Genomic DNA, 12,550 nt, shown 5'->3' with positions numbered 1-12,550 from the left:
ATATATATATATATATATATATATATATATATATATATATATATATGTATATGTATATATGTAGTATTGGGAATACCAGCTTAATTGCTATATAGGTAGTTTTAGAAATAGCAAGTTATGTAAATATATTTCATTTCCCATCAGCGAGTTGGCAGGGTCACAAAAGGTAAGGTTTGACAGGTATTAACCTAGAGAAAATGCACCGGAAATTAGGGGTGACATGCACCAGGAATTAGGGGTGACACAGGAATTGTTGTCGTAGGCTTCTGGTTGACGACCACATGGGAGAGTGTCGTTTAGGCAGCAGAGACATGCAGATTGGAGATCCGGCTCTCCGACAACCAGAGTTCGAGATGATAGGCTTGCCTTGAAATAAAAGATTGAAGCTTCAAATCCATCTTGTTGTTTATCGATGCATCTGTCTGCAGTGACCACTCCCCACGAGATGGAGACATGCGTCCAAGAAGGCATCATCCGCTGGCCAAGGCAACCAGGTAGGTACGTATTATACATGGCATATACACGTCTCGAAGACTTTCAAGGCAAGAAACGGTGTAAGGATAAGAACACACACACACACACACACACACGCATATAACAGTGAACTGCACGTAACATACGTAAGAGCATATATACACACACGTATATGTAAGAACGGTGATAAAAACACAGACTAATAAAGTAAAAGCCATCGTAAAAAGATAAGAAAGAAAAGGAAGTAGAAGTAAACGAAATAGTAAAGTGAACAAACAAATAAATAAATAATAAATAGAAGGGCGCAAAAACCTTCATTTGACATATATATATATACTAGCAGGGCTACCCGGCGTTGCTCGGGACCGTATAAACAATGAAAAAACAAAAGCAGATATTGAACATATGTTTGATTCTTAGGGGAGAGGAATCTTTCATCTCTATGTATTATTTGTTTTATCTACCCTAGGACTGATATTGTTCATGTTTTATCCCTAGCATAGGTAATTTACAGCATGTATATGAAATTGTTTTACCTTAGGGAGAAGAGAACAGGTAATATACAACATAATGTGTCTATATTACATCCCTGGCAACGCCTAGAAACCAGCTAGAACATGTATTTCAGTCAATCTTTATTATATCCTGGGCTATGCCGGGAAACCAGCTAATCTCTTTTTAGTGACTTGACCACCAAAATACCTCCCTAAGTGTGTCCTTTCTTTTGAACTTATTAGATATAGGTATCTAGAAATGTGTGTGAAATTTGTTGAATGCATTGTTCACTATGATTTTCTTATTGTTCTACACAATATCAACTGTAGCGAAATAACACAGTAAACTTAGTGTAGTGTTAGAATAAAGAGCAAAGGAAAAAATTAGAATCATATTTTGTAATTGCAAATCTAAATTTGCTAGCATGTACCAGTATTTGCCAGGTTGTGGAAATTTGGAACTTATAACATATGTAGTGGCCTTTTCCTAGATACCTATTGCTAAAAATTATACTTTCATTTTGTTAGAAAAATCTCTCTTCAGATGCCCTGCATCATTCAAAATAAAAACAAATATTTTTATAATTGTTTCAGTATATTGCTACACAATGTGAAAGTTTTTAACGTTTGTAAAAAAAATCATGAATGTGCTTATATTGCAAAAAAGAAAATATCAGTGCACAGTATTGAAAGTGTTTGAGATTCAAAAGTCTGTAACATTTCTACTAACTTCATAAGATGTCATGTGAGAAACTGAATTGAATATCAAGACATTATCTGAAGCGTTTTTATTTTGGTGTAACATATGTGTTTACAGTGAACCTTAACTTTTAATAAACAGATTGGTATGCAATGACATAGGCTAAGAATCTTTAAAATATATATAAATTGGAAAAATGTGTGAACAAATGAAAAAAAAATGATCCGCTCCACTTGATGACATCAAGCACAGTAATATTTTAGTGAAGAAAATATGAAATTGATGTTCAGTGATTAGTTTGGATGAATGAGAAAATGTAATTGTTTGATGCATAAAAATAACTCAGTTGCTGTATTTGATATTAAGCAGCAAAATATAGTGATTTGAATATTTGGGAAAACATCAAACCAGATTATGTAAAAAGAAAAAAAAAAGATGAAATTAGAAAATATATATTTTATGTTTATGAGTTCTGCCAATCAAAATTTTGTGGCAGAAATTGGGTGATTACCATGCAATTTTATTTTGGTAAAATTCTTAAATTATTAGAATGTTTATTATAATTTCTAATTAGTGACTTGTTATAATCAAAATCCGCCCTAAAGAGTGTCCTTTCTTTTATTAGGTATCAGAGTAGGTATCAAGATTTCTACTTCTATACAAATGTGATATTTCAGATCTGTACATAAAAAATTTGTTGAATATATAGGTTGAGAATTGTTCTGTGTCGCTCTCTCTCACACACACACGCATTCTCACTTTTATAGATATAATAGATAGATTACTCTAGATATATTTCCATATGTCTGAATACCCTATATACAAATTTTCAAATCTGTAGATAAAAAAATTTGTTGAGTATATAGGTTGAAAATTGTTCTCTCTCTCTCTCTCACACACACATTCTCAATTTTAGAGATATAATAGATAGATTATGCTAGATATATTTCCATATGTCTGAATACCCTATATACAAATTTTCTAATCTGTAGATCAAATATTTGTTGAATATATAGGTTGAAAATTGTTCTTACTCTCTCTCTCTCTCTCTGGCTACCTCACACACACATTCTAACTTTTATAGATATAATAGATAGATTATGCTAGATATATTTCCATATGTGTGAATACCCTATATACAAATTTTCTAATTTGTAGATAAAAAATTTGTAGAGTGCATAGGTTGAGAATTGTTCTCTCTATCTCTCACACACACATTCTAACTTTTAAAGATATAATAGATTATGCTAGATATATTTCGATATTTCTGAATACCCTATATATAAAAATTTGTTGAATGTATAGGTTGAGAACTGTTCTCTCTCTCTCTCTCTCTCTCTCTCGCTCACACACACACACATTCTCACTTTTATAGATATAATAGAAAGATTATCCTAGATATATTTCTATTTGTATGAATACTCTATATACAAATTTTAAAATCTGTAGATAAAGAATTTGTTGAGTATATGGGTTGAGAATTGTTCTCTCTCTCTCTCTCTCTCTCTCACACACACACACACACATTCTCACTTTTATAGATATAATAGATTATGCTAGATATATTTCCATATGTCTGAATACCCTATATACAAATTTTCAAATCTGTAGATAAAAAATTTGTTGAGTATATAGGTTGAGAATTGTTCTCTCTCTCTCTATCACACACATTCTCACTTTTATAGATATAATAGACAGATTATGCCAGATATATTGAAATATGTCTGAATGCCCAATATACAAATTTTGAAATCTGTAGATAAAAAATTTGTTGTATACATAGGTTGACAATTGTCCTCTCTCTCACACACACACACATTCTCACTTTTATACATATAATAGATAGATTATGCTAGATATATTTCTATATGTCTGAACACCCTATATACAAATGTTCAAATCTGTGGATAAAAAATTTGTTGAATGTATAGGTTGAGAATTTTTATCTCTCTCTTTTTCTCTCTCTCTCTCTCGCTATCTCACACACACGCATTCTCACTTTTATAGATAAAATAGATAGATTATGCTAGATATATTTCCATATGTCTGAATACCCTATATACAAAGTTTCAAATCTGTAGATAAAAAATTTGTTGAATATATAGGTTTAGAATTGTTCTCTCTCTCTCTCTCACACACACATTCTAACTTTTGTAGTTATAATAGATAGATTATGCTAGATATATTTCCATATGTCTGAATACCCTATATACAAATTTTCTAAACTGTAGGTAAAAAATTTGTTGAGTATGTAGGTTAAGAATTGTTCTCTCTCTCACACACACACACACACACACACACAAGTTCTCACTTTTATAGATATAATAGATAGATTATGCTAGATATATTTCTATATGTCTGCCTACCCTATATACAAATTTCCAAATCTGTGCCCAAAAATGTGTGGAATATATAGGTTGAGAATTGTTCTCTCTCTCTCTCTCTCTCACACATATTCTCACTTTTATAGGTTATATAGGTTGAGAATTTTTTGCTCTTTCCATCACTCACATTCACACTTTTATAGATATAATACATAGATTATGCCAGATATATTTACATATGTCTGAATACCCAATATACACATTTTCAAATCTGTAGATAAAAAATTAGTTGAATATATAGGTTGAGAATTGTTCTCTCTCTCTCTCTTTCTCTCTCTCTCACACACACATTCTCACTTTTATAGATATAATAGATAGATTATGCTAGATATATTTCCATACGTCTGAATACCCTATATCCAAATTTTCTAATATGTAGATAAAAAATTTGTTGAATATATAGGGTGAGAATTTTCCTTCCTCTCTTTCTCTCTCTCTCTTTCTCACACACACACAAGCTGAAAATTGTTCTCTCTCTCTCTCTGACTCTCTCTCTCTCTCTCACACACACACACATGGTCATTTTATAGATATAATAGATAGGTTATGCTAGATATATTTCTATATGTCTGAATACCCTATATACAAATTTTTAAATCTGTAGATAAAAAATTTGTTGAGTATATAGGTTGAGAATTGTTCTTTCTCTCTCTCTCACACACACATTCTCACTTTTATAGATATAATAGATTATGCTAGATATATTTCCAAATGTCTGAATACCCTATATACAAATTTTCAAATCTGTAAAGATAGAATTTGTTGAATATATAGGTTGAGAATTGTTCTCTCTCTCTCTCTTTCACACACATTCTCACTTTTATAGATATAATAGATAGATTATGCTAGATATATTTCCTTATGTCTGAATACCCTATATACAAATTATCAAATCTGTAGATACAAAATTTGTTGAGTATATAGGTTGAGAATTGTTCTCTCTCTCTCTCTCTCACTCACTCACTCACTCACTCACTCACTCACACACACACACACACACATTCTACCTTTTATAGATATAATAGATTATGCTAGATATATTTCCATATGTCTGAATACCCTGTATACAAATTTTCAGATCTGTACATAAAAATTAGTTGAATATATAGGTTGAGAATTGTTCTCTCTCTCTCTCTTCTCTCTCTCTCTTTCACACACATTCTCACTTTTCTAGATATAATAGATAGATTATGCTAGATATATTTCCATATGTCTGAATACCCTATATACAAATTTTCTAATCGGTAGATAAAAAATTTGTTGAATATATAGGGTGAGAATTGTACTTACTCTCTCTCTCTCTCTCTCTCTCTCTCTCTCTCTCTCTCTCACGCACACATTCTCACTTTTATGGATATAATAGATAGATTATGCTGGATATATTTCCATATGTCTGAATACCCTATATACAAATGGTCAAATCTGTAGATAACAAATTTATTGAATAGATAGGTTGAGAATTGTTCTCTCTCTCTCTCTCGCAACCTTACACACACAACCACACGCAAACATTCTGACTTTTATAGATATAATAGATCGATTATGCTAGATATATTTCCATATGTCTGAATACCCAATATACAAATTTTCAAATCTGTAGGTAAAAAATTTGTTGAATATATAGGTTGAGAATTGTTCTCTCTCTCTCACACACTCACATTCTCACTTTTATAGATATAATGTATAGATTATGCTAGATATATTTCTATATGTCTGAATACCCTATATACAAAGTTTAAAATCCGTAGATAAAAATACGTTGAGTATATAGGTTGAGAATTGTTCTCTCTCTCTCTTACGCACACACACACACACACACACACACATTTTCACTTTTATAGATATAATAGATAGATTATGCTAGATATATTTCCATATGTCTGAATACCCTATATACAAATTTTCAAATCTGTAGATAAAAAATGTATTGAATATATAGGTTGAGAATTGTTGTCTCTCTCTCTCTCTCTCTCTCTCTCTCTCTCTCTGGCTACCTCACACACACACACATTTTCACTTTTATAGATATAATAGATAGATTATGCTAGATATATTTCCATATGTCTGAATACCCTATATACAAACTTTCAAATCTGTAGATAAAAAATTTGTTGAGTATATAGGTTGAGAATTGTTCTCTCTCTCTCACACGAAACTGTGCGCTCGGCTTCTTCCCCCCCTTCCCACCCCAAATGCTTGGGAAACTGTGCACTGTTTTTGTTGGTTTTCAAGCTGCCTCTTCCCCCCCCCCACACACACAGTTTAACAGTAGTAGGAGGTCAAGAGAAAGAGGGTGAGAGAGAGAGAAGAGTAAGTTGGTGAGAGAGAGAGAAAAGAGAAAGAGGGTGTTGGTTTTATATTTTTATTATCGTCTAATATTTTGAAAGCTGAATTTCTAATAAAATGTGCATCTATAGGAGATAATGCCTGGGAATGTGTTCCCCCCCCCACAGTTTAACAGTGGTGTGACGTCAAGAGAAAGAGGGTGAGAGAGAGGGAAGAGTAAGTGGGTGAGAGAGAGAAAAAAAAGAAAGACGGTGTTGGTTTTGTGAAAAAAGTTGTTATTTACAATTGTTCGCATTCTTGGCCTTTTGGTCAAGATCAAAGTGTAGTATCTGTTCTTCAGATGCTGCACTTCTATTTCTTGTTCTCTTTCGGTGGAGGAGAAATCCTCCACGACTGAGACAATTTTTATTTTTGTACCTTTTCTCCACGTTAAAAAACGACCCTGGTGTCTAACTCTGTCCCGTGGGGAGGCATAGTAAATAGGTACAATTGTTCGCCATTAGTGGATGTTGACGTCACGTCACGTGACATGACTAAGCGTTTTTTTTTTTTTGTATGAATAACATTTTTTGTTATAATTATAAAGTCTACACTTAATTTTATAGAAAATGATGTATATATAATAGAAAAAAAAATTACTGGTTTTGTTGGATTCAAGTGGATCCCCCCCCCTCCAGTTTAAGAGATAGCAGGTCACGTGGTAATATACAAAATGGCTAGCGTAAATATAAAGATCGGTTTTTTTATCGACGAATATTTTGAAAGCTGAATTTTTTTTTATTCCTGTACATTTTTTCCTGATATTTTTCGTTAAAACTCTTGTATAAATACTATTTTTAACCAGTTAAATACGTTGGAGACATTGTCATGGAGTTTAATAATCTCTAGAACAAAGCAGAAGAGAAATTACAAAAGTATCGGTAAAACAAAGTGTTTGTTTACATTTGTTCGCCATTACTGGATGTTGACGTCACGTCACGTGACATGACTAAGCGTTTTTGGATTATGTAATATTAACATTAAAATGACAGTTTTTTTTGGGGGCCCCCCTAGGAGAGAAATGATCAGTTCACCCCCTTTTAATGGTCCGTTTGGTGTGGAATTTCGATATTTGTCATGCGGGTGATCAAGGTTCAATATGATACATAATTTGTCAACTTTGGTTGTGTCTGTCAAAAGTTTGAGCTGACGTCACGTCACGTGACACGTATTGAATAACGTTAAAATGACAGGTTTTTTTGGGGGCCCCCCTAGGAGAAAAACGATCAGTTGACCCCTTTCTACTGGTCCGTTTGACGTGAAATTTCGATATTTGTCATCCGGGTGATCAAGGTGCAATATGATACCAAATTTGTCAACTCTGGTTCCGTCTTTCAAAAGTTTTAGCGTTACAAACAAACATACATACATACATACATACATACATACACACCGATTTTTGCCTTTTATATATATAGACTAGCAGGGCTACCCGGCGTTGCTCGGGACCGTATAAACAATGAAAAAACAAAAGCAGATATTGAACATATGTTTGATTCTTAGGGGAGAGGAATCTTTCATCTCTATGTATTATTTGTTTTATCTACCCTAGGACTGATATTGTTCATGTTTTATCCCTAGCATAGGTAATTTACAGCATGTATATGAAATTGTTTTACCTTAGGGAGAAGAGAACAGGTAATATACAACATAATGTGTCTATATTACATCCCTGGCAACGCCTAGAAACCAGCTAGAACATGTATTTCAGTCAATCTTTATTATATCCTGGGCTATGCCGGGAAACCAGCTAATCTCTTTTTAGTGACTTGACCACCAAAATACCTCCCTAAGTGTGTCCTTTCTTTTGAACTTATTAGATATAGGTATCTAGAAATGTGTGTGAAATTTTGTTGAATGCATTGTTCACTATGATTTTCTTATTGTTCTACACAATATCAACTGTAGCGAAATAACACAGTAAACTTAGTGTAGTGTTAGAATAAAGAGCAAAGGAAAAAATTAGAATCATATTTTGTAATTGCAAATCTAAATTTGCTAGCATGTACCAGTATTTGCCAGGTTGTGGAAATTTGGAACTTATAACATATGTAGTGGCCTTTTCCTAGATACCTATTGCTAAAAATTATACTTTCATTTTGTTAGAAAAATCTCTCTTCAGATGCCCTGCATCATTCAAAATAAAAACAAATATTTTTATAATTGTTTCAGTATATTGCTACACAATGTGAAAGTTTTTAACGTTTGTAAAAAAAATCATGAATGTGCTTATATTGCAAAAAAGAAAATATCAGTGCACAGTATTGAAAGTGTTTGAGATTCAAAAGTCTGTAACATTTCTACTAACTTCATAAGATGTCATGTGAGAAACTGAATTGAATATCAAGACATTATCTGAAGCGTTTTTATTTTGGTGTAACATATGTGTTTACAGTGAACCTTAACTTTTAATAAACAGATTGGTATGCAATGACATAGGCTAAGAATCTTTAAAATATATATAAATTGGAAAAATGTGTGAACAAATGAAAAAAAAATGATCCGCTCCACTTGATGACATCAAGCACAGTAATATTTTAGTGAAGAAAATATGAAATTGATGTTCAGTGATTAGTTTGGATGAATGAGAAAATGTAATTGTTTGATGCATAAAAATAACTCAGTTGCTGTATTTGATATTAAGCAGCAAAATATAGTGATTTGAATATTTGGGAAAACATCAAACCAGATTATGTAAAAAGAAAAAAAAAAGATGAAATTAGAAAATATATATTTTATGTTTATGAGTTCTGCCAATCAAAATTTTGTGGCAGAAATTGGGTGATTACCATGCAATTTTATTTTGGTAAAATTCTTAAATTATTAGAATGTTTATTATAATTTCTAATTAGTGACTTGTTATAATCAAAATCCGCCCTAAAGAGTGTCCTTTCTTTTATTAGGTATCAGAGTAGGTATCAAGATTTCTACTTCTATACAAATGTGATATTTCAGATCTGTACATAAAAAATTTGTTGAATATATAGGTTGAGAATTGTTCTGTGTCGCTCTCTCTCACACACACACGCATTCTCACTTTTATAGATATAATAGATAGATTACTCTAGATATATTTCCATATGTCTGAATACCCTATATACAAATTTTCAAATCTGTAGATAAAAAAATTTGTTGAGTATATAGGTTGAAAATTTTTCTCTCTCTCTCACACACACATTCTCAATTTTAGAGATATAATAGATAGATTATGCTAGATATATTTCCATATGTCTGAATACCCTATATACAAATTTTCTAATCTGTAGATCAAATATTTGTTGAATATATAGGTTGAAAATTGTTCTTACTCTCTCTCTCTCTCTCTCTCTCTCTGGCTACCTCACACACACATTCTAACTTTTATAGATATAATAGATAGATTATGCTAGATATATTTCCATATGTGTGAATACCCTATATACAAATTTTCTAATTTGTAGATAAAAAATTTGTAGAGTGCATAGGTTGAGAATTGTTCTCTCTATCTCTCACACACACACATTCTAACTTTTAAAGATATAATAGATTATGCTAGATATATTTCGATATTTCTGAATACCCTATATATAAAAATTTGTTGAATGTATAGGTTGAGAACTGTTCTCTCTCTCTCTCTCTCTCTCTCTCTCGCTCACACACACACACATTCTCACTTTTATAGATATAATAGAAAGATTATCCTAGATATATTTCTATTTGTATGAATACTCTATATACACATTTTAAAATCTGTAGATAAAGAATTTGTTGAGTATATGGGTTGAGAATTGTTCTCTCTCTCTCTCTCTCTCTCTCTCTCTCTCACACACACACACATTCTCACTTTTATAGATATAATAGATTATGCTAGATATATTTCCATATGTCTGAATACCCTATATACAAATTTTCAAATCTGTAGATAAAAAATTTGTTGAGTATATAGGTTGAGAATTGTTCTCTCTCTCTCTATCACACACATTCTCACTTTTATAGATATAATAGACAGATTATGCCAGATATATTAAAATATGTCTGAATGCCCAATATACAAATTTTGAAATCTGTAGATAAAAAATTTGTTGTATACATAGGTTGACAATTGTCCTCTCTCTCACACACACACACATTCTCACTTTTATACATATAATAGATAGATTATGCTAGATATATTTCTATATGTCTGAACACCCTATATACAAATGTTCAAATCTGTGGATAAAAAATTTGTTGAATGTATAGGTTGAGAATTTTTATCTCTCTCTTTTTCTCTCTCTCTCTCTCGCTATCTCACACACACGCATTCTCACTTTTATAGATAAAATAGATAGATTATGCTAGATATATTTCCATATGTCTGAATACCCTATATACAAAGTTTCAAATCTGTAGATAAAAAATTTGTTGAATATATAGGTTTAGAATTGTTCTCTCTCTCTCTCACACACACATTCTAACTTTTGTAGTTATAATAGATAGATTATGCTAGATATATTTCCATACGTCTGAATACCCTATATACAAATTTTCTAAACTGTAGGTAAAAAATTTGTTGAGTATGTAGGTTAAGAATTGTTCTCTCTCTCTCTCACACACACACACACACACAAGTTCTCACTTTTATAGATATAATAGATAGATTATGCTAGATATATTTCTATATGTCTGCCTACCCTATATACAAATTTCCAAATCTGTGCCCAAAAATGTGTGGAATATATAGGTTGAGAATTGTTCTCTCTCTCTCTCTCTCACACATATTCTCACTTTTATAGGTTATATAGGTTGAGAATTTTTTGCTCTTTCCATCACTCACATTCACACTTTTATAGATATAATACATAGATTATGCCAGATATATTTACATATGTCTGAATACCCAATATACACATTTTCAAATCTGTAGATAAAAAATTAGTTGAATATATAGGTTGAGAATTGTTCTCTCTCTCTCTCTTTCTCTCTCTCTCACACACACATTCTCACTTTTATAGATATAATAGATAGATTATGCTAGATATATTTCCATACGTCTGAATACCCTATATCCAAATTTTCTAATATGTAGATAAAAAATTTGTTGAATATATAGGGTGAGAATTTTCCTTCCTCTCTTTCTCTCTCTCTTTCTCACACACACACAAGCTGAAAATTGTTCTCTCTCTCTCTCTGACTCTCTCTCTCTCTCTCACACACACACACATGGTCATTTTATAGATATAATAGATAGGTTATGCTAGATATATTTCTATATGTCTGAATACCCTATATACAAATTTTTAAATCTGTAGATAAAAAATTTGTTGAGTATATAGGTTGAGAATTGTTCTTTCTCTCTCTCTCACACACACATTCTCACTTTTATAGATATAATAGATTATGCTAGATATATTTCCAAATGTCTGAATACCCTATATACAAATTTTCAAATCTGTAAAGATAGAATTTGTTGAATATATAGGTTGAGAATTGTTCTCTCTCTCTCTCTTTCACACACATTCTCACTTTTATAGATATAATAGATAGATTATGCTAGATATATTTCCTTATGTCTGAATACCCTATATACAAATTATCAAATCTGTAGATACAAAATTTGTTGAGTATATAGGTTGAGAATTGTTCTCTCTCTCTCTCTCTCTCTCTCTCACTCACTCACTCACTCACTCACTCACACACACACACACACATTCTACCTTTTATAGATATAATAGATTATGCTAGATATATTTCCATATGTCTGAATACCCTGTATACAAATTTTCAGATCTGTACATAAAAATTAGTTGAATATATAGGTTGAGAATTGTTCTCTCTCTCTCTCTTCTCTCTCTCTCTTTCACACACATTCTCACTTTTCTAGATATAATAGATAGATTATGCTAGATATATTTCCATATGTCTGAATACCCTATATACAAATTTTCTAATCGGTAGATAAAAAATTTGTTGAATATATAGGGTGAGAATTGTACTTACTCTCTCTCTCTCTCTCTCTCTCTCACGCACACATTCTCACTTTTATGGATATAATAGATAGATTATGCTGGATATATTTCCATATGTCTGAATACCCTATATACAAATGGTCAAATCTGTAGATAACAAATTTATTGAATAGATAGGTTGAGAATTGTTCTCTCTCTCTCTCTCGCAACCTTACACACACAACCACACGCAAACATTCTGACTTT

The 12,550-nt window shown here is 31.6% G+C and overlaps 1 protein-coding gene and 1 pseudogene across 2 annotated transcripts in view; one reads left to right on the top strand and one right to left on the bottom strand.

The window, feature by feature from the left end:
* LOC145248106 (potassium voltage-gated channel subfamily KQT member 1-like) overlaps positions 1-12,550 on the bottom strand; it is a 760,452-nt gene that overhangs the window by 314,140 nt on the left and 433,762 nt on the right. The gene's annotated exons all lie outside the window — the stretch shown is intronic.
* LOC145248491 (U2 spliceosomal RNA) lies at positions 6,627-6,760 on the top strand (annotated as a pseudogene).

This window comes from Euprymna scolopes, chromosome 26, assembly GCF_053919585.1.
Source record: "Euprymna scolopes isolate OS-2025 chromosome 26, ASM5391958v1, whole genome shotgun sequence".
Lineage (NCBI taxonomy): Eukaryota > Metazoa > Mollusca > Cephalopoda > Sepiida > Sepiolidae > Euprymna > Euprymna scolopes.
Note: the sequence above shows the minus strand (reverse complement) of the source record. Positions and strands in the feature narration are given on the sequence as shown.